This window comes from Melospiza melodia, chromosome Z, assembly GCF_035770615.1.
Source record: "Melospiza melodia melodia isolate bMelMel2 chromosome Z, bMelMel2.pri, whole genome shotgun sequence".
NCBI classification, from domain to species: Eukaryota; Metazoa; Chordata; class Aves; order Passeriformes; family Passerellidae; genus Melospiza; species Melospiza melodia.
In genome coordinates this window covers 37,198,644-37,217,033 of record NC_086226.1, presented here as the reverse complement: position 1 = coordinate 37,217,033, position 18,390 = coordinate 37,198,644, and the positions used below count along the sequence as shown (strand labels likewise).

General features: G+C 40.8%; 1 long non-coding RNA gene across 1 annotated transcript in view; it reads left to right on the top strand.

Annotated features, from left to right (window-relative positions):
* Positions 1–18,181, top strand: part of LOC134432213 (uncharacterized) — an 87,888-nt gene extending 69,707 nt beyond the window's left edge. The window contains exons 2-4 of the long non-coding RNA XR_010031267.1: positions 9,884–10,031; positions 13,154–13,243; positions 15,826–18,181. This is a non-coding gene — a long non-coding RNA (uncharacterized LOC134432213). The remainder of the gene's footprint in view (positions 1–9,883; positions 10,032–13,153; positions 13,244–15,825) is intronic.
* The last annotated feature ends 209 nt before the right edge of the window (positions 18,182–18,390 follow it).

Sequence of the window (18,390 nt, the reverse complement as noted above, 5' to 3'; positions counted from 1 at the left end):
GGCAGCATTCAGTGACAGAAACAGCTCAAGATGCCTTTGGGTGCCTCTTTAATTTCACAAAGCAAAACCTGTTCCCTGTTCTGCTGCAATGATCTTACAAGCAATGTTGTCATTTCACATTTTTGGGTGCTTGGAGGAATTGAATGTACCCAAGCTGCAGTATTCTGCAGCACAGGCAGCTGCAGGTGAAGCAGAAGATGTGTCAATCCTGGTGTAAAACAGCAAGGAGAAACACATGTTTCTGAGTTCCTGGCACAGACTGGAGCCTCTGAGGATATGATGACTCTCAGCAGCATGTCAATAATCAAGTAAATACTCTGGATGTCTTCAGCTGAGGGAAAGCTGTGTGTCTCAGTGCTCCTGTGTGCTGGCAAGATCTCTGGCTGTAAGGGGTGGGTGGCTGTAGCAGCCAGCCCTTGAGTGGTGCCGTCAGTACAGGGGTGGTCAGACCTCCCCATCCAAAAGCACTGCTTGGTGACCAGGTGTCCTGACACTCCACTCGTGGATCCACGAAACATCCACTGCCTGCCCATTCCCCATCGGGCATGGTACCGCCAGTCCTGTGAAGCTCACATGAGATGAAAAGGCTGAAGTGTGGAATTCATAACCTCAGACAAAACTGGTGGCACCTCCTTTAAAAGGCCTGCACAATATTTCCCATTATAAGGGTCTGTTCCTCTGTGCTTTTTGTCAAGTGCATCAGCCTACAGCTGGTGTTTTCTTTAAATTTAATCCAGAACAATGCAGCTGTTACTGAAAGTGAATGGCAAGTACTTTTTAAAAATCAATACGCAACTGGATATGTATAAATATACGTGGAAAATCTGCAGACAATCAGCACAGGGAATTTCACCTTGTCTGTGCAAAGCTGCCCAAGCTGCAAGCCCTGTTTGCCCCATCTCAGTGGGGATCTGCTGGAGCTACAACTGGACCTAGCTTTCCCACAGCTCCAGCTGCAGTGAACCCACCATCAGCAAAGGTGCGGAGCATGGCCCAGGATATCCCACCCTCAACGCTCTCTCCCTCCCCACCATTCCTCTGATCCAGCTGATGCTGCTCCTGCCCTTGTTTCCCCTTTTCCTTGTCCTTGCTGTGAGAAGTTGGTGTACCACTACTGGCCATATATCACTCCCTCAGACCAGTCCAGCTGGAGATGGGGCACTGGCATGGACTGAAGGCAGAGGAGGATATTTTGAAAGAGAGCTAAAATCAGGGAAAAAAGCACAGCTGAGGCTTTGCTGCCAGATGGGAGACCAGGGCTTGTGGGTTCTGCAGCTTGCAGATCAGTTTCTTGAAAAATAGGACATGAATTTTCCCTTTGGCTGAGCTGTGTGGAAGCAGAGGAGCAGTAGAGGGAATGGGAGAGGATGACTAAAAGAGGAGAGGATGGAGAGAAAAAAAGCCGTCTCCTCTACTTCTGAAGATTACTTCCACTAGGATACTTGTTTAGGTCAATTGTAAGGATTCAAGTGTTTGGGTTTGTAGGAACAGGTTTTCTTTAAAAAGAATGATTGTAAGTGATGTCTGCTGTAAGAGATGTGTGCTGCTCCTAGAGTTTCTGTGCTAAGAATCTGTCAGGCATCACACTGGAGGGTGCATGCAGGAGCAGTTGGCGAGAAATCTGTTTTTGAAGATGGTCTCCAAAGACAAATCTTTTCTCTGCCATGCTGCTGCTTAATTTATATTTCACCTGAAGTCTTTAGCATATTTTGTATGTGTGCCACATCTGCATCACCAAAATACAGCTACCTCTGTGGTCTGGAAATGGGGGATAAACCAGCATATTTTCCCTATCTGGGAATTAGGGGCACCAGTGCAATATGCTAGGAATCTTGTAGCCATGTCTTTGCCTAGCACCTAGCAAAATGAAGTTTATTCCAAGACTAGACTCCTAGTCAGGCTGAAGTAGTAATATTATAAAAAACAATAAAACAACCTAATGATATTAAACCCATGGCTCTAAATTTACCAGCATGCAATGCAGGTTCACAGAACACGATCTCATGCTTGCTGGGATTTAGTTGAAGCACCAGATGCTGCAAGAAAAGTGTTTTGAGGGGAAGAAACTGAACATACTTATACCACACTGTTTACTTAGGGAGAAGGTCTGGACCCTCCACAGTGAGGTCTTTATGAGCAGAAGTAGTTGTAAATATTCTCACAACCCAATTAATTTAGAAAATGGAGAGGGGAAGCAAGTCTTTTTGAGAGCAGATATTTCACCTTTAGTGATCCTACCTAGGGCTTTGTCCTGGTTTAGGACAAATTAGGGGAAATCTCCAAAAGGGAGCCCCCCCCCAAAAAAACAAACCTTCAACCACCCCTCCCCCAATACTGGGTTTGGGAAGGAATTTCTCGGAGGAGCAAAGTGGAAAACAAAACCTATTTATTGACAAGTAACAAAAGAACACTCCCCAACACAAGAAAAGAAAAGAAACCAGGCAGTGTTGTGGAGAGCGCTGAGCGTCTCTCGCAGACTCCGGGGGTCCTGGACGTCTCAGGCCAGGTCCGGAGCCGGTCCAGTATCTTCAGGGGAGGGTAAGAAAGAGGGAACGAAAGAAAAGAAAAAAAGCCGCGCAGAAAGCAGAAAGCAGCAAAAAAAGCAGCTATCAGCTAGGGGCCGAGGCAGGAGCAAGCAAGCAAGCAAACAAGCAGTGGCAAGCCAAGCCAAGCAGCCAAAAAGCAAAAAGCCAAGGTGCCCGGTCACGCTCACTCCTCCCTCCCCGCCCTGCCGCAGCAAGACGGCCGGGGCGAGGGGGAGAGAGAGAAAAGGCACAGCTGCCAGGCACAACGCACGATATTGGGATAAAGGCTCTCACCCCACGACAGGCTTGCAACTCATTCTTTGATGCCCCATAAAAACTTGCTGGCCTGAGTAAGGAGCAAACATATCGGGCTCACCTGACCCGAGAAGATATGAGGGGATATTGTTCAATGGTAATGGCTGATGCCTTATTTTTTACCCTGCTCCCTGCAGTCCTAGCTTTTCCTAGATCTAGTTTGCCTCTTGTGACTCTGGAAACCTCACTGGGCTTGCCTTGTTCTGCCGGCAATCTTCAGTCCTTCATTTATTTCATCATTTTCTGCAACCTTGCATCTATTTTGCCATGTTCTCTGCAGTATGGGCTGTCTCCCCACATGCTATTCCAGCACCTACCACAAAGAAGTCCAGACCTTGCGGGCTTTTGTATTCCAAAAATATAGTTTGTACCTCCTGCTTGTTTCTGAAAATTAAAATGCCTTATACTGACTTCAGTGGAAATATGCTGCCTAAGGAATGAGGCCATAACGAAAGGTCTTACTGGACTGCATTGTAGTTTAGGGAAGACAATGCTTTGTTTTAGTGAGGAGCAGATACTCGGCAGGCAGCAACCAAGTGATGATTTTTGCTCTTTCGTCTTCCCAAAAAGTATCCTTTGTTGGCTGTATTTACCAGCCTAATCTTAAAAATAGCATCTATATTAAGTTTTAGGCTGTTTTACTTCTTTCTGTGGAAATAGCAAGCAAGTTAGTGTACTTCTCTTCCAACACACTCCCAGTAAGAAGACAAAGGATGACCCATGATGCGACATTTAATGGAGAGCCTAATGTGGGACAGGAAGCTCTGGTGCAGCAGCAGGCTGTGGTGGCCCAGGACACTTAACAGTGCCACACTGCACTCCTCTACGTGGCAGGGGATGTCAGGCAGCTGAGCGCCTCACTAGGCAAGTTGCTGAGAAAATCTATCCACACACCGGCACAACTACTGAATTGTGACATCTTTCCTTCACGAAATGCTTCCCTGGGGCTATAGGTGAAAAGAAAACTTTTTACTTACAGAAAAGTGAAATGTTGTTATTAGCCCTTCCACACAGTTTAGTCAGGATGCTGTGATGTGGCAGAATGAATGGCAGGTGTCACAACTACACCTTTACTTTCTCTTTGGGCAAAGGTGCATGAAAAACTGTGCTGTAGTGCTTCCTCACTATTGAGTTTGTAAGTCCTTGGCTGGTCTGGCTGGACTTCCCTTGGTCCTTTGGAGACAGTGCACCTTCTCATCTAGGTAAATGTTGGTCTGTTTTTCATTTAAATATTAATTTGGGCTGTCACAATGCTGTGTGTAGTATTGCCACTCTCTGTGAGGATTAGAGTGATTAGGAGTCTCAAAGTACACTTTAATCAGTCAGTTCAATACTGCTGAGATTTGCTGTCTACCCTCTCCTGTGCAGGAGCCAGTCTTTCGATGCGCTAACAAAATTGAAATGAGTTCCTTCATCTTAGACAAGGATAATTAATCTTCAAACACTGTTTATCTTAGCCCAAAAATCCCCAGAATTCAGAACTAAATTAATTTAAAGTCTAAATCTGCTTTAACTAGTAATTGGTTAATCAACGGGCTCGATGTGTAATTATATTCTTTGTTCATACTCCTTACAGGCTTGAAAAGACCATCTAATTCCTATGTTGCTTTCATTCCTATAATTAACTCGTGACATACAACGCTGTATGTTAGTGAACAAATTTTTCCTGGAATAATTTCCCTGAGATTGTTCCCTACTATGAATTTGGGTTTTTTTGGAATTTTTTTCCTTTTAAAGTAACTTAAAAAACTTTAATATTATTTCTGTGTTATTTTGGACTTCTGTGACTCATTTAGATATTGTGCAGAGTTTTGTGGTTTGAATCTTTGCTGTCTGCTTGTAGATGAAGAAATCTATACTTTGTTTTAATTTCTCTTACTTACACATGATATAGCTTGAACAGTTAAGGGATTCTTGCTCCCTCTGAATATTGGTACAATGTGGAAAATTCATTATATGGTCATTCTAACTGTCTTTCAGAAAAGACCAGCCACAGAATCTATTAGCTGGTGTTATTCTTGTGGACAGGAATTATCATTGCTATTAGGAATTGACAGTCTGAGAATAAATCAGAGAAGGAAGCTGTGGTCTTTTTAATACAGAGTTGTGGTCCTTCTTTACTTAGTGGATTCTGTTATAATCCCATTGTGGCCAGTGGTCTGGTCAATGGTTTTCATATTTCTATTCACAGAAATTCCACCAGCTTCATGAGTGCTTATATACCAGTATGTATTAATATCCTCTCTTCAATAATCTTCTTGCCAAAACCTATTAAAGCCCAGCATTTAACTCTATTTAAATTATTTAATCTACTTAAACTCTGTTTAACTGTCTGCATACCTAAATGTATTCCATCTTTCATTCTAGTTAATACCACATAGATTGTAGCTCCAAGAAACAAATCAAACCCTTGTCCTTCTGATGAATGAGATGCAAGAGAGTTTGACTGCCAACACATTAGTGATATGAGTTCTTAGAGGATAGGGCAATATCAGGTTTAGAAGTGTTTGGGCCCAAACTTCCGGATATGTGTGGATTCATCCTGCCATTTTGCACTGCCCTTAAAAAGAGAATTTGGGTCATCTGCAAAGCATTTAGAGCCTGTGGTCCTTTCTTTTACCTAGACAGGAACTTTAGCATCAGAGGGGAAAAATTAAAAGGGGGCAATGTAGAAAAAATTTAGATGAACTGCACTGGATGTGATGGGGGGGGGCAGGAGGGGCAGGGAGGGTGACAGGGGAGCCTTTTCTCTTGTTAATAACCAGACAGCTCTAACACACACATTTGTCCTCAGAAGTGTGGGGCATATCAGATGACTGGGGCTCTGAGAAAGACGTGGAGGGCAGTGAGTAGCCTGGAGCAGCAATCCCCACTGTGTGGGTTAAGAGATGCTACCGAAGTAACCAGTGGCTCCCCCATCATGATGTGATGTCAAGTTGAGCTGGTGAACCAGCAAGATGTTCCTTGATGAAAATTCAAATTCTCTTTAACATCAGACTGAGAAATGAGCGGTGAACTGCAGCCTGGAGGTTGTTATTCCAGGTGTACCCCACTGCCCAAACCCACCTCTGGTGGGTCAGGGACTAAGTCACCTTCCTCTAGGAGAAGGACAAGATCAGGCATATCAAAGGCACTGTCAGAAAGAGTTCTTCCCTTCAGGAAGTAGTATTTTTAAAGATGTTTATCCAATAAAAATTTTCCTTGAGATAGATTTCCAAAGATAATATCAAAGCATGGAATAAATCTCTAAAACTATTGCAGCCACCATGCAGCCCAAGAGGCTTCCCTCCCACTCTACCAGACCCAGTGAATCCTTTTCTGACCATCTGCTATTGTCTCATGATTTTTGCTAAACAGACAGTGCTTGTTTACACTCACTGCTCTGTTTCTCCTTGCTCCTGGACTCTGGTATTTGTTAGAGTCTAGATTTCTTTCACTTACTCATTTTTGCTGAAAACCATAACCATCAGAGAATTTCTCACCTCCTTCCCTAAAGAGGTGGTACTTCTGCCCTGGGGCTGAGATTGACCCAAGTCCCTGGAAATAGCTTTTCTGGGCTTGCTATGAGCCACCCCTTTAATCTTTCTCCCAAGCAATGTCACAACTAGGAGCTCAGAGTTTTAAGTAGAGAAGCAAGTCTGTCTTTCCTTGAGGTCTCCTTTGCAGCCAAAAGGCAGAAACAAGGAACATTCAGTAATACCTAGGAGCTTTGCGTTACCCCTGGCCAGACACATGGCCGAGCGCCTGAGCCTCCCTCCCTGAGCCGTCTTCTCTCTGCAGTAGTGAGACTACAACATGGCAGATAGAGCTCCTTCCTGTATGCAAAATTGTGTATCAACCTCTTCTTGTCCCATTTCACCACATGTAGCACAGTCTATGAAATCACAGTGCTGTAAATATGTATTTCCTTTTATTGCTAGCTTCTGAGCCTCTATGAGTCACATTCTCATGCTTTTTGTAATAAACACAGGGATAAAAACCATTCTTGAAATGTTCTTGAAAAGACTAAACAAAGCAAAACCCAAATGACTATTGCAATTCTCTTGTAATTTCCTGCTTTGGTAGAGAGACTCCAAGAACATAAAGCATAGGAAAATGTGCTAAGATTCTGGAAGCTGGAGATGCAAAGAAATTATGTTTTTCTTGGGTTTCGTAAGCATAGAGCAGTCCCATTCAAGCCATTAGGAACTCAGGAGGGAGAAACATTTTGAAGTTTCTGTGTTGTTTCTATAAGAAAACACCTGAAAGAAACTTGGTCTGAAACCTTAATAATTTCATTTTTTAAAAGAAGATGTCACTAACACATTTCTAAGGGTGAATATCTTTTATTCTGGCACCTAAACAAGTTGCTAAGAAAACCAGTAGTGTCTACATATTTGTACAGCACATAATATTGACAAAATATTTCACTTAATCTTTGTGAAAAGGAAAAGGTGCCTCTCTTCCCTTTTCATTTTGAAAAAAGGTGATCACTTGACTCAAGAACCTTCCAGTTTGAAAAACTGTGTCCAGAGTTCCTCTAGTTTTGGCCTTCCAGAAGACTAGAATTCCTTTATCCAGTTTTCACTATTTGCCTTCATAGATAGCCACAGAGCAGTTGAGGAAGACTTAATTTTTATTTAAAACTTCTAGGCACTGCCGAGCTGCAAGCTTCACTTGGTTTGTTGTGATGTAAAAGGCAGTGAAGAGGAGAAAAGAGTTAACACAACCTCACATTACGGGAGGTTATACTTACAGGACAAGAGTGTTCAAATATCCTTGGTCTGTGTAGGACACTATATGCCATAGAAAGGTACATTTTGGAGACTTAATCCCATTCCCATGCAATTAATAGAGCAAGGAGAGCTGAAACAGGACAGATGGATGTAAAATGAAGCCTCTCAGTGAGAGACAGGGTGAAGGAAACTCTTGGTATTCCATCAGTGTTCTACCAGATACCATGGTCCTTTACTCTGCTGTGCCCTAAACAACTCATATTTTAATTACAGAATTAAAATATTTCTGTAATGCCCAAGGAAGGCTTGAGTTACCCAGAGTTTCTCAAGGTCTCAGTGCATCCTTACCAACATGGGGATACTAACATTAAAACTCCTGGGAAAAGGCTGTCTTTCCAGGGCTCCCTGCATTGGGCAGGAAGGTGCTTTGAGAACAACCTTCCCTTTGCTTCTCACTGTTTCTCTTCCTCCGTCCCTGTCACAGCTGGGAAGCTACAAGCTCTCACTATGGGCAGCACCACAGCAGCTTTAGACACGTTTGTGAATCTCAGAGTGTAGCTTTCTGTCATCTCTCAGCTCCTGCTACTCAGAAGTCAGTCCTCTCTCCCCAAAACAGCTGCAGCATCTCCTGATGAGTCAGCTCTTGACTTCAGTTTGAAATCCTCTTCCTTGTTTAATTCTTCTCCCCACTGCATGGTAACTCTTTGAGATGTTGGGCCCTGCTGTGCCCTCTCAGTATGACTCATGCAGGCACCTCCACTGCCCCTGCCTTTGGGAGCCCTCTCCTTTACAGGTCTGGCTTTGAGAGGCTCATACCAGGCAAGACTGTGGTGTTACCTTTGGAGTGACTGCAGAGAATATGTTTCTGCAGGACCTCTGCAAATTAATGGTGTCCTTATAGTAGGCAAAAAACCTGCAGGAGAATTTGGATACAAAAGAGTAAATGTAATCCTGAGAAAGAATCACCCTAGATTTCTGTTTCTAAAAGCTACAGAGTGTCTATAAGACCATACTCCTTGAGGATCCTTACATTTATGGTGTGGCTGAAATATCTTAGGCTTTGGGCTTTTGTTGGCCTCTGCACAGCTATCGTCCTCAGAACTGCAGAGATGTTTCAGCTTAATTATACAAACATACTCTGCAAAGTGTGGGTTTTTTTTCTTGCAAGTTCAGCCTCATCATAGGTCTAAATCCACAGATAGAAGTAAGTACATTACAATGGCAATGACTGATAGCTGAAGAATTTTTGTGTTCACAGTGTTCCCTAATGTAGGACATTTTTCATCATCTAGAGTTGCCTGATAATGATGTCATTTCCATTGCTTGAATGTTGATGGAGCAGCCACATATCATGGAGTTAAAATGACTGTTTATGGGGCAGCTAAATTGTGTTGTTATCAGTTTAAGGCAGTGTTTGCTTTGCTTCTGGGGACAAAATGACAGTTGGACTTTCCTAAAACTCATCAAACAGGGATGAGAGTGTCGAGAATATAAATCTGCACTGTAGTCAAGCTGGGGAGAAAAGAGGGCAGAGAAGAAAAAAGAGAGCTATTTTTTGTGTGAAGATGTGATGACCATGAGATAAAAATGACAAAGTTGTACTTGTCAGAAAATAAGTCACATTGCTGATCACTGGATAGCTTTGATGTAATATTCCACAATCATTTAACTGAGATTTCTTGGCAAGATTAATGGTAAAGATTTTAAAACATGCATGAAGAAGAGCTTTCTTCTAATATCCAGCTGTCAGACAGTCCTTATCTGGGGCTTATGTTGACTGATTATGATTTGGAATGATATAGAACATGACCTTTAAATAAAAAAGAAAATTATGCAGATTTGGAAGTGAACCATCAGGCTTTTGTGTCTTTTCATAAACATTTCAAGACACTCTGATGATTGTATATACATATGTATGACATATGCATATGTGTCTTTGCAGACTTATTCCCACTAACCTGAAAAATCACCAAGAAACCTCAACAAATTTCTCTGTCTTCTCTATCACAAAACCCAGTGAATTAAGTCTAATACATAATTTTCAACATACAGGACTCACACTGGAATGAGTTGTTTATGAGATACTGTGTGGTTGTAAGCAGGGCACATGTTTTGAGTGAATGCTGACCAGTTTGCTTGGGAAAAGAAGTGCTAGTTTCCAGTGTATGACATTGAATGAATTGTTATACATACTTTGGAATGGATGGTGAGCATAAATCTCACCTTGGATATTTCAACAAACATTTGCAGCATATTTTAAACTAGTTTAGTGATGCCAATTATGCCATTTCTTCTGTAGTACTCACTGCCTACCTTGTGTTTTCACAGGGGACTTCAGCAATGAAGGCAAGTATGGGTTGTGCTGGCCAGCCACAGTGCCTGCTAGACTGCAGCCAGCTGGAGACACCTTTTTGTCCCAAAGCATCTCTTCTGCAGCTGAACACTGAAGAAAGGCACTGAAGACAGGAATTTGCAGGTGTGCCCTCCATTAATTCCCTCCAAAACTGAAGGAGGTTTACAGCTTGGCTGTATTTTTTTGCTTGATCTGCCACTGAAAATGGACTCAGATTATGGAAAGCATCTGTGAGATCTGACATTTTCTAAGACCACCTCAACCTGAACAAAGTGATGAGGTCAGGTAGAAGGTGTTATTCACTTCCATATTGTATTGCCTTGCACAGCACAGCCACACAGGACTGGCTGAGGTGAATGACACATAGGGGTCACAGCATGCCTGCAAATTGATGGGACCAACTGGAATGGGTGCTGCCCTTAATCTGCCCTGACCAGCACTGCATTCTCCCTCTCCATATTTTGATTAAAAGATTTTCATACCCTTCTCCAATTCAGAAGGGATTCATGGAGCTTGCTAGGGACCTGGGCGAAGTTCTGAACAACTACATTAATCCCCTAATTGAAAGTCATAGCCAGGTGAGAAAGAGGAAACAGAAGACAAACAGGGGTGCTCTGTGAGAAGCTGGCTTGGTTCTCCAAGAAGGAAAAACAAGGGTGGCCTCCTTCCCTGTGGAGTGGAGCTTCAGATGCCTCCAAGCCCCTGGTTGAGGTGATTTAGATAGCAGAGACACCTCTGAAGGGTGATCATGCCTCATCTGTCACACCTGTGTTTGAAAAGCTGTCCATAAAACCATTGCAAAAAAAGAAAAAAAGTTCTAAATCAATCTAGAGATGTTCCTCTATATCTAAAACAGAGGGGACAATCAAAGAGGAATGTGATAGCATTCAACATACAAAATTAATTTGCACTTAATTGCAAAGGAAAATCAATATGGCAATGTCCAACGAGGTGGCCAGTGGTTTATTTCCCTTTTCACTCCTAATTTTATTTATTTGGGCTCCTGAAGGGCTAAGAAATGATGCAGGGTGACTGTGCTTCTTCCCTAGCTTGTTTCACACACCAGTGCTGCAGCCTGCCTATGCTGAACTCTCTGAACTCTGTAGCATGAGGTGATGTTCCACAAGATGTTCAACTTAAAGAACTAAGTTTTGTTTTCATGTGAAATTCTGCTCCTTGCTGCTCACATTTTTTTCAGTGTTCAGTTAAGAAAGAGAAGAGAAAATGAAGAGTAGCAGAAACATTTCCCCATTTTTTCCCCAAGAAGAAAAGTTAGGAGTAATGAAAGCAGATTTCCCCCTGACTTTTAAAACTATTGTTTCTCTCTTCAGGCACAATGGTTTGGGGGTACCAGTTTTCTTTCCTACTCATTATAAATCCTTAAATTTTTAAAAGATTGCATTTATAAAAAAAGGATTTGTCACTCCAACAAAGTTTTTAGGGTAATGTTTTCAAAACAGACAAAAGTATATTGATTTTCTCTTCCTTCTCCTGGATCTTTTACAGATTTATCTATTTTTACATTTTGATCTCATTTGAGCTAAGTATAAGGAAGTTGCAGAAGAGGGCTAATAAGACTTTAGGGTTTGTACCTGAATGGGAAGCACAGAAGTGGGAGATAGTGCAAGAGCTTGATTTTCAAATGGTTATTCAAAGGAAATGGAGGTGGAGCACTGGCACCTCCATATTATCCTGGAAGTAGATCTAGGACACATGTAAATACGGTGCAATCCAGATCCAAATGGCTGAACCTGATAAATTCTGACATGGATAAGGCTGTTCATGCCACTCACTCTCAAGAGTTGTATAAATCATACTGTAGACCCTTGGAACTGTGTCAAAGAATCTGACTTGAAAAATTAAGTAATGTTCAAAAATTTAAAATGGAAACTTGGTTTTTGATGTTAAATATCTAAAACCCAGAATCATAATGTATGCAGTCTGGAAAAACTTGAAAACAAGAGTGAACATCTCTTTACAGCAATATCTGCAGTTTAATTTGGAATATTGTAAATTATGTTGTCGTAACAATGGTATCATGAGTTTTAATGGCACAAGAAAGCATGATAACACAGATTTATATCAAAGTCTATTATAGCAGAGAGTCTTGTAACAAGACAAGAATGTATTTCTGTCATACTCAAAATGTCAGCTCAGTCACAGGGAAGACTGATGAAGAAAAATTATTAGATGCAGAGATTTCATTTATCTTTCTTTTCCAGAATAGGAACTTTTGATAATCTCCCTTTAGGTTTCAATGCTTAAACCCCAAATTTCTAACTGCCACTGTAACACAAAGGAGATGCACCTCTGCTTGCATATTTTTCTCTTCGTTTTTTAACTAACTGCTGGAAACCATTAAAGTTTCACTAGTAAAGCAAAATCCTTTTGCTCTTATTTTCTTGTAGAGAAAGCTGAAAAATACCTGAGTCATAAAATGGTACCACATTTTCCTGCTTAGTTCTGGTCTGGACATGGAAAGAAATCCTCTCACCCTCAGCCCTACAGATGAGAGGTTCTGTTTGAGGGTCTCTCTTGGTCCAGCTCCTCTGACCCTGCAATCTTGTAGTGCACCAGTGTGAGCAGCTAACACCACTGCCAAGACCTATATCCAAATTCCTAGGGATTTTAAGGAACTTCAGAGCAGCCTTCAGAGGTACTAATCTATTATTAGCACTAGTTGCAGTCACCAAAGAAATTCAAAGATTCCAAACTCCATATTATCATCTTATTTTATAAAACTCTGGCAAAATTTTGATGCATAAATGAAAAGGTTGTTGAGTATTCCTAAAGAGACTTTTAGACTTTACAGGTAATATTCAGACACGGCTCTTTTTTAGTCAGCCTATAATTGTTATTGGCAAATTACCCCTAAAATTATATTAAAATTGAAAACAGAACAGCTGTAGCTTATGTTCTGTTCTCTAGTGGGGAAAAAAGGACAAAAATTAACAATTTTGCCTTCCTTCAATTTGATTATTTCAGAGCATGGGGCAAATAATGATTCTCTTCAACTTGAATATCAGAAGTAAGTTGCTTTGGGTGGCAAAAAACCCATAAACCCACACCCCAAACCCTAAATGAAATGGTCTTAATCCAAACCCAAGCTATTGCATCTGGCTGGATTTACATTGTCCAACTTTCTATGTGCATTTTTTTTCTTTCCAAAAGTGGCTATACACAATCTCTTGATTGATATTGAATGCCCCATTCCTAATGACAGAAATCTTCTGTCTTTTCCAAAGAGATGCTTTGCCACTATATCCTGAAGCACCCTCATGATCCCTGCACAGGCACCAGAATTGCACAGACTTTCTACTACTGAGGCTCCCTAGGTAGGTAAAAATGCCCATCCCCTCATTTTTCAGTGATTCACAACTTTGGGGGTGGTGGTGCTGAAAATCAAGGTACAATCATGTCAGACATTTTAACATTGCTAATGAGCTCTTAGCATGGGAAAAAGCTGATTTCTGTCTCCTGTCCAGCTTCTCCCATTTACACTGTACACATATGCAGGTCCATCAAGCATGGGGTATGAGGCAGGGAGAATGCTGTCTATAATTTAAAGTCCAGGTACAGTGGCGGAGTTTCAGAGTGATAGAAAAGGAGCTTCCACTCATCACTCATCAATGTCTTCCTGCTGTTCAGAGACTAAACATGCACAAAACCAGTAGGAGGTTGTTAAGTTCCTGTTAGCAACTACTGTACAGAAAAAGAAAATCCTGAAATGAATTGTGCAGTCTGTCAAACATCACACAACCCTGACAGCCCTCCTCTGTGCTAAATTCAAACATCTGCAGCTGTGAGATGCAGAAGCTGCAGTGGTAGCTGCAGCTCAGGAGTCAAAAAGGTAGAACCCAGCATTACTCTCAAGGCAGCCACATGGCACAGATGTAATGCGTTGCAATATTCCCTTTTTGTATCATCCAGTTCAGTGTGCCTACTATAATAGTTCTGTGAGTTTTTCCCCTCATCTGTATGTGTTATTCGAAATTAGGCTGAAGATTTTTCATCTTTATAGCCACAAATGTGCCAGTGAAGAGCAACATTCTTTCTGTGTCATCAAAAGGAGTTACTTCTCCTCTTGCAGAGTTTTTTCTAATTCTGTGCAGCATCATAGGAAGAAGATACAAGAAGATGCCTTGGGTGATTTCTTGAAAAATGTTAGGCTTTTTTGTCTACTGCTTACAACATAAATCAAAACATCTTAAATTAGACAGAGCCTCCTGCCTGGTTGTGCTTAGTGTAGTCAACAATAACAGAAGCAGAGAACTTGAACTGGCAAGTGCAAACAAGCTCTATTTAATCTAACCTGGTTTGAAAGAAAGAAAAATCCTCTTTGTTCAGAAAGAGACTGATAAGATAAAATTCCAGGGTAGCCAGGAAGGTTCTCTTATGCTACAGCCAAAGACCACAAGGGTCAAAATGTGCAAAGACAGAATCAGAAAGAAATTGTGTAGATGACAAAGGAGGAGTAAGAGAGATGTGCAGTACTTTGAAGCAGACACAGCTGAGCTCAAATTTAATGCGGCTCAAGAACAGCATCTTAAATTAACCATTCCTGAAGGTCTCTGTGTGCAGCAAGAGATTTTCTGTTGATGCTAGTACAAAACACATATGTTTCCTCTGTGCAGCATACAATGAGGAAATACTCATTTTCATAAGCACAGCAGGAGCCTGAACTTACGATCTTCCCATGTAGGATTTGTGAGCTTGGATAATTGGCATTGCCAGGGAAGGTCATGAAAGCACAATTACTCTGTATTGTACCTAGGGATTTAAGAGTCCTATTAATTCCAAGCTATAATATAGTAATAATACAAAATGCTGTTTAAAGACAGCAGAGCTAGCAATTTTATTTTTCTTTTTGCTGACGGAAGGCTTCAACAGACAACAGCTATGTGAATGTGGGACCTGAAGTTACTTTCAAAACTTCTGTGTAAGCTGGGTTTGCAGCTTCTGTTAAATTTATGAAAATGCTCTTTTGTATAGTAGTTTCTACTTCTGAGTTTTTTATAAACCATATATATAACAGTAGATTTAATACCATTGCCTAGTATTATTGTAAATTTCTAAAAAACTCATTTGGTTGCACAGTTGCTCCTGCCAAATGGAAAACTTTGGTGTGTACCTGGCTGTTAATACTGAAGGTAGCAGGATAAAACATACAGGTATGTTATTAGGGATGGCTTCTAAATCCCTTCAAATGATAATCTAAATGCACAAGAACTGCAGAAGAATGAACTAGTAAGGAATTTAAGACACACAGCAAAGCATCTGATTAAGATTTAGAGTAGAATGTTTTGAAACTCAGCTAACTTAATTAAATATATATTCTGGTTTCATTTTTGTACAGCAACAGACGTATGTGAAAATGCTGCTGTTTATTTACCGCTTAAGATTATGCTTATTTGGTGTAGAGGGAAATATTATGGCTAACATACAAAATAGTGCAATCCATAAACTGTAAAGTGTATTAAAAGAGCTTTATCTGAGTGTTTCATCCACTTGATTGCTTCAGTGGTCCCTATTTTGACTAAGAGATGTCTTGAGATCCAGTAGCTATAGTGGAAACAGCCTTTCTTTGTGAACATGACTATTCACTTTAAGGAAGGTACTCTGCTAAAAATGCAACCTTGCCAAATGTAGAAAAATTAAGTGTTCCTTCAAATTCTGCTGGGAGATAGAAGAAATCTCTTTAAAAGTGGTGATAAGTTTCCCAGTACAGCCTGTTTGGTCAATCGGGTTTATTTTTTTTGGGAATTTAAAGAACCTCAATGGACTCTTAGCTTTCTTTTCTCACTACAAATAGCTAAAAGCCAGTGGGATGTGGAGTCGTGACTGAATGGATTCATGACTGAATACTTTTGGAAACCTCACTCCAGCAACATAACTGCAAATATTTTTTTTCTTTCAGAAGCTGAACAATGATAGTGGTGAAACCATCTATGAAGCCATCTATGACAGGCAGCTTGCCTGGAAAGACACTGTGAATTCACCTCTGATCCGCACCAGTAAAACCTCCTGTTAAATGGAGAAAGTCAAGGCTGGTGCTTGTCTTCTTTCATTGCCTTCTCAGGATGTTCAACTTGTGATGACTGCAACAAAAACAGACATCTGACATGTCTACTGGCCTCAGGGCAGTGGAATGGCATGACTGAGCTGCCAGTCCTGTGGCTTTGATTGGCTTCCCCCTTTCCACCTCCTCAATTTCTATTTAGAAGTTGCATGAGATTTTTTAAACAAGTGCCTAAATTAACTGGCACAAATCATCTTGCCCAGCTGAATACCCAAGTGAAATACTTTATTTTTACATATCCAAGACATTTAAACGCAATTTGAAGACCTGGGTAGCGCAAAGACTGAATAGTCAGCATGTACAATTTTCTTCATTTAGTTTACTCTTTACCAGGTAGCCCAGGCTGATGGTGACTGACACTCCTTGGTTCTTTGTGACAGTTTATGTTTATGCAGCAGCAGATCTTAAGTGAGTATTAGTATCAAAACAGTCAATCAATATTGGCAGTAAGTGGTGGCTTTACTGCAAATCCTTCAAGCAGAAAGACTAAAACTAGGGGAATGCATTGAACTACTTAGCCCTTATCTCTTAAATACACAGCATGGCTTGAAGGCTGGGCCACGATGGCAGCCTGGAGTTTAGTGGTTGATAGCAGTAGCTGCATTCCAGAAGCTCATTCCTCCTGGCTGGGCTGTGTGGGGCTCAATGGCCTTACCCAGAGTAGGGCAGGACTGCAACTGGGAGCAGGGCAGCATGCCCAGCTCTGATGCCACACCAGCAGTGAGCAAGGACAACTTCATCAAAAAAGGCAGTGACATTTATAAGGAAGAAGAGAAAAAATATTACAATTTGTCATACCTGGACAGTAAAAGTGCAGATGGCAGTGACATTTAAGGGAAGACGTGCATGAACTATGTCTTTCAAAACCTGATAGTCATTTGTAGATGTAGACAGGTCTGTCAAAGCAGCTAAACCTTGAAACTACTTTAATACTACTTGTGATTAAACTGCTATGCCTGGCAAAAGCTAGAAGGGAAAAAGATGCTTTCTTAGAAAGGGGCTGGTAATAGCACATGACCTTGGACAGTTTATTAAGTAAGAATCAAGTAAAAAGGTGCCTGGACTAAGGAAACCCCTAAAGCTTATGACTATTGGAATTAATATGGTAAGACCTCAGGCAAAGACAGCAGACGACAATTAGTTCAGACTTAATAGGCAGTGTTTGCAGATGTACAATACATCTTGGAAAACACTGTATTACTTGTTCAGGTTTCTGAAAAATGTAGAAGTCAATAATAAAATACAAATTGTTATAAAGACAGGTAATGAAAAGCTGTAAGTTAGAGGACATGTTAGGTCAGTTTATAATCACAGAGATGCTCTCATTTTCTGTCATGCACGTTGTTTGCACTGTTGGTTTCTATGGCATTGGTTCCCAAGAAGATTGAAGAAACTAATGTGTGAGTAAAACAATATAAGATTTTTAAAACATTCCTTGAAGTAATAAACAAACAAGTGATGCTGTGAGCAGCCTGACTTTATCTTGTTGTACTATTGTGAAAGATATTATTAAAAAAACCCTATAAATGCTATAACAATGATGACAACATGAATCACAAGACAATTTGTGAATCTACCACATTTTTCTACCATAAATTAATTTACGTATCTTTTGAACACACATATTTTTAACCACACAATAGAGGTTCCAATGTAGTACTATAATATTACAGTACAATATCACAACATGATATCTTGCACAGATTGTGCTCAACAGGGTTTGAATTTGGGGTGAAATAAGAGGGGTGGAGGAGAGAGGAAATTCCAGCATGTGTTACAAAGTGTACAGGCAAGTTATTCTGAGGAAGTACCTCAAATATCTTTGACCCACAGCAAACAAAACATAAACAAACAATCCAATCCTAAAAAAACTATTTTGCATTTCACAATTTGACAGCATTGTGGCTACAGTTTCCACTTGTGCTATGTCCTGTGATTTGTTCAGGGGAACCATTTCTCTTCCAGAAAATATTAGCAGGAAGATGTTCTTTCACTTTCATGGGAAAGTGAGATATTAGTTCTGGCTTATTAAACTATTTCAGCAAAGGGCTTCCTAGCATCACAGAGATGTGAAATGTCAAACATCTACATACCAGATTCCATCCTTATGCTAATGCCTAACTATTCCCTATACTATGCAAAATGTGTTGTAACCCAGGGCCTGACATACTATCAATTAAATATCTTTTTCTGATGTTCAGTGTCTATTTATTTCTTCTCTATCTTCTTGAACATAAAATTGTCCCTCCTAGGTGAAGCCCCCTTGCCCAGCTCAACTCTCAGATCATTAGCACATGCTTAGAGTAAAAACCTTCCTACCCTTAAAAAGCAGTAATCTTAAACTGATGAAAACACCAAATTCACCTGGAAATGCAAATGAAAATGCACTCTGTTGATTGAATG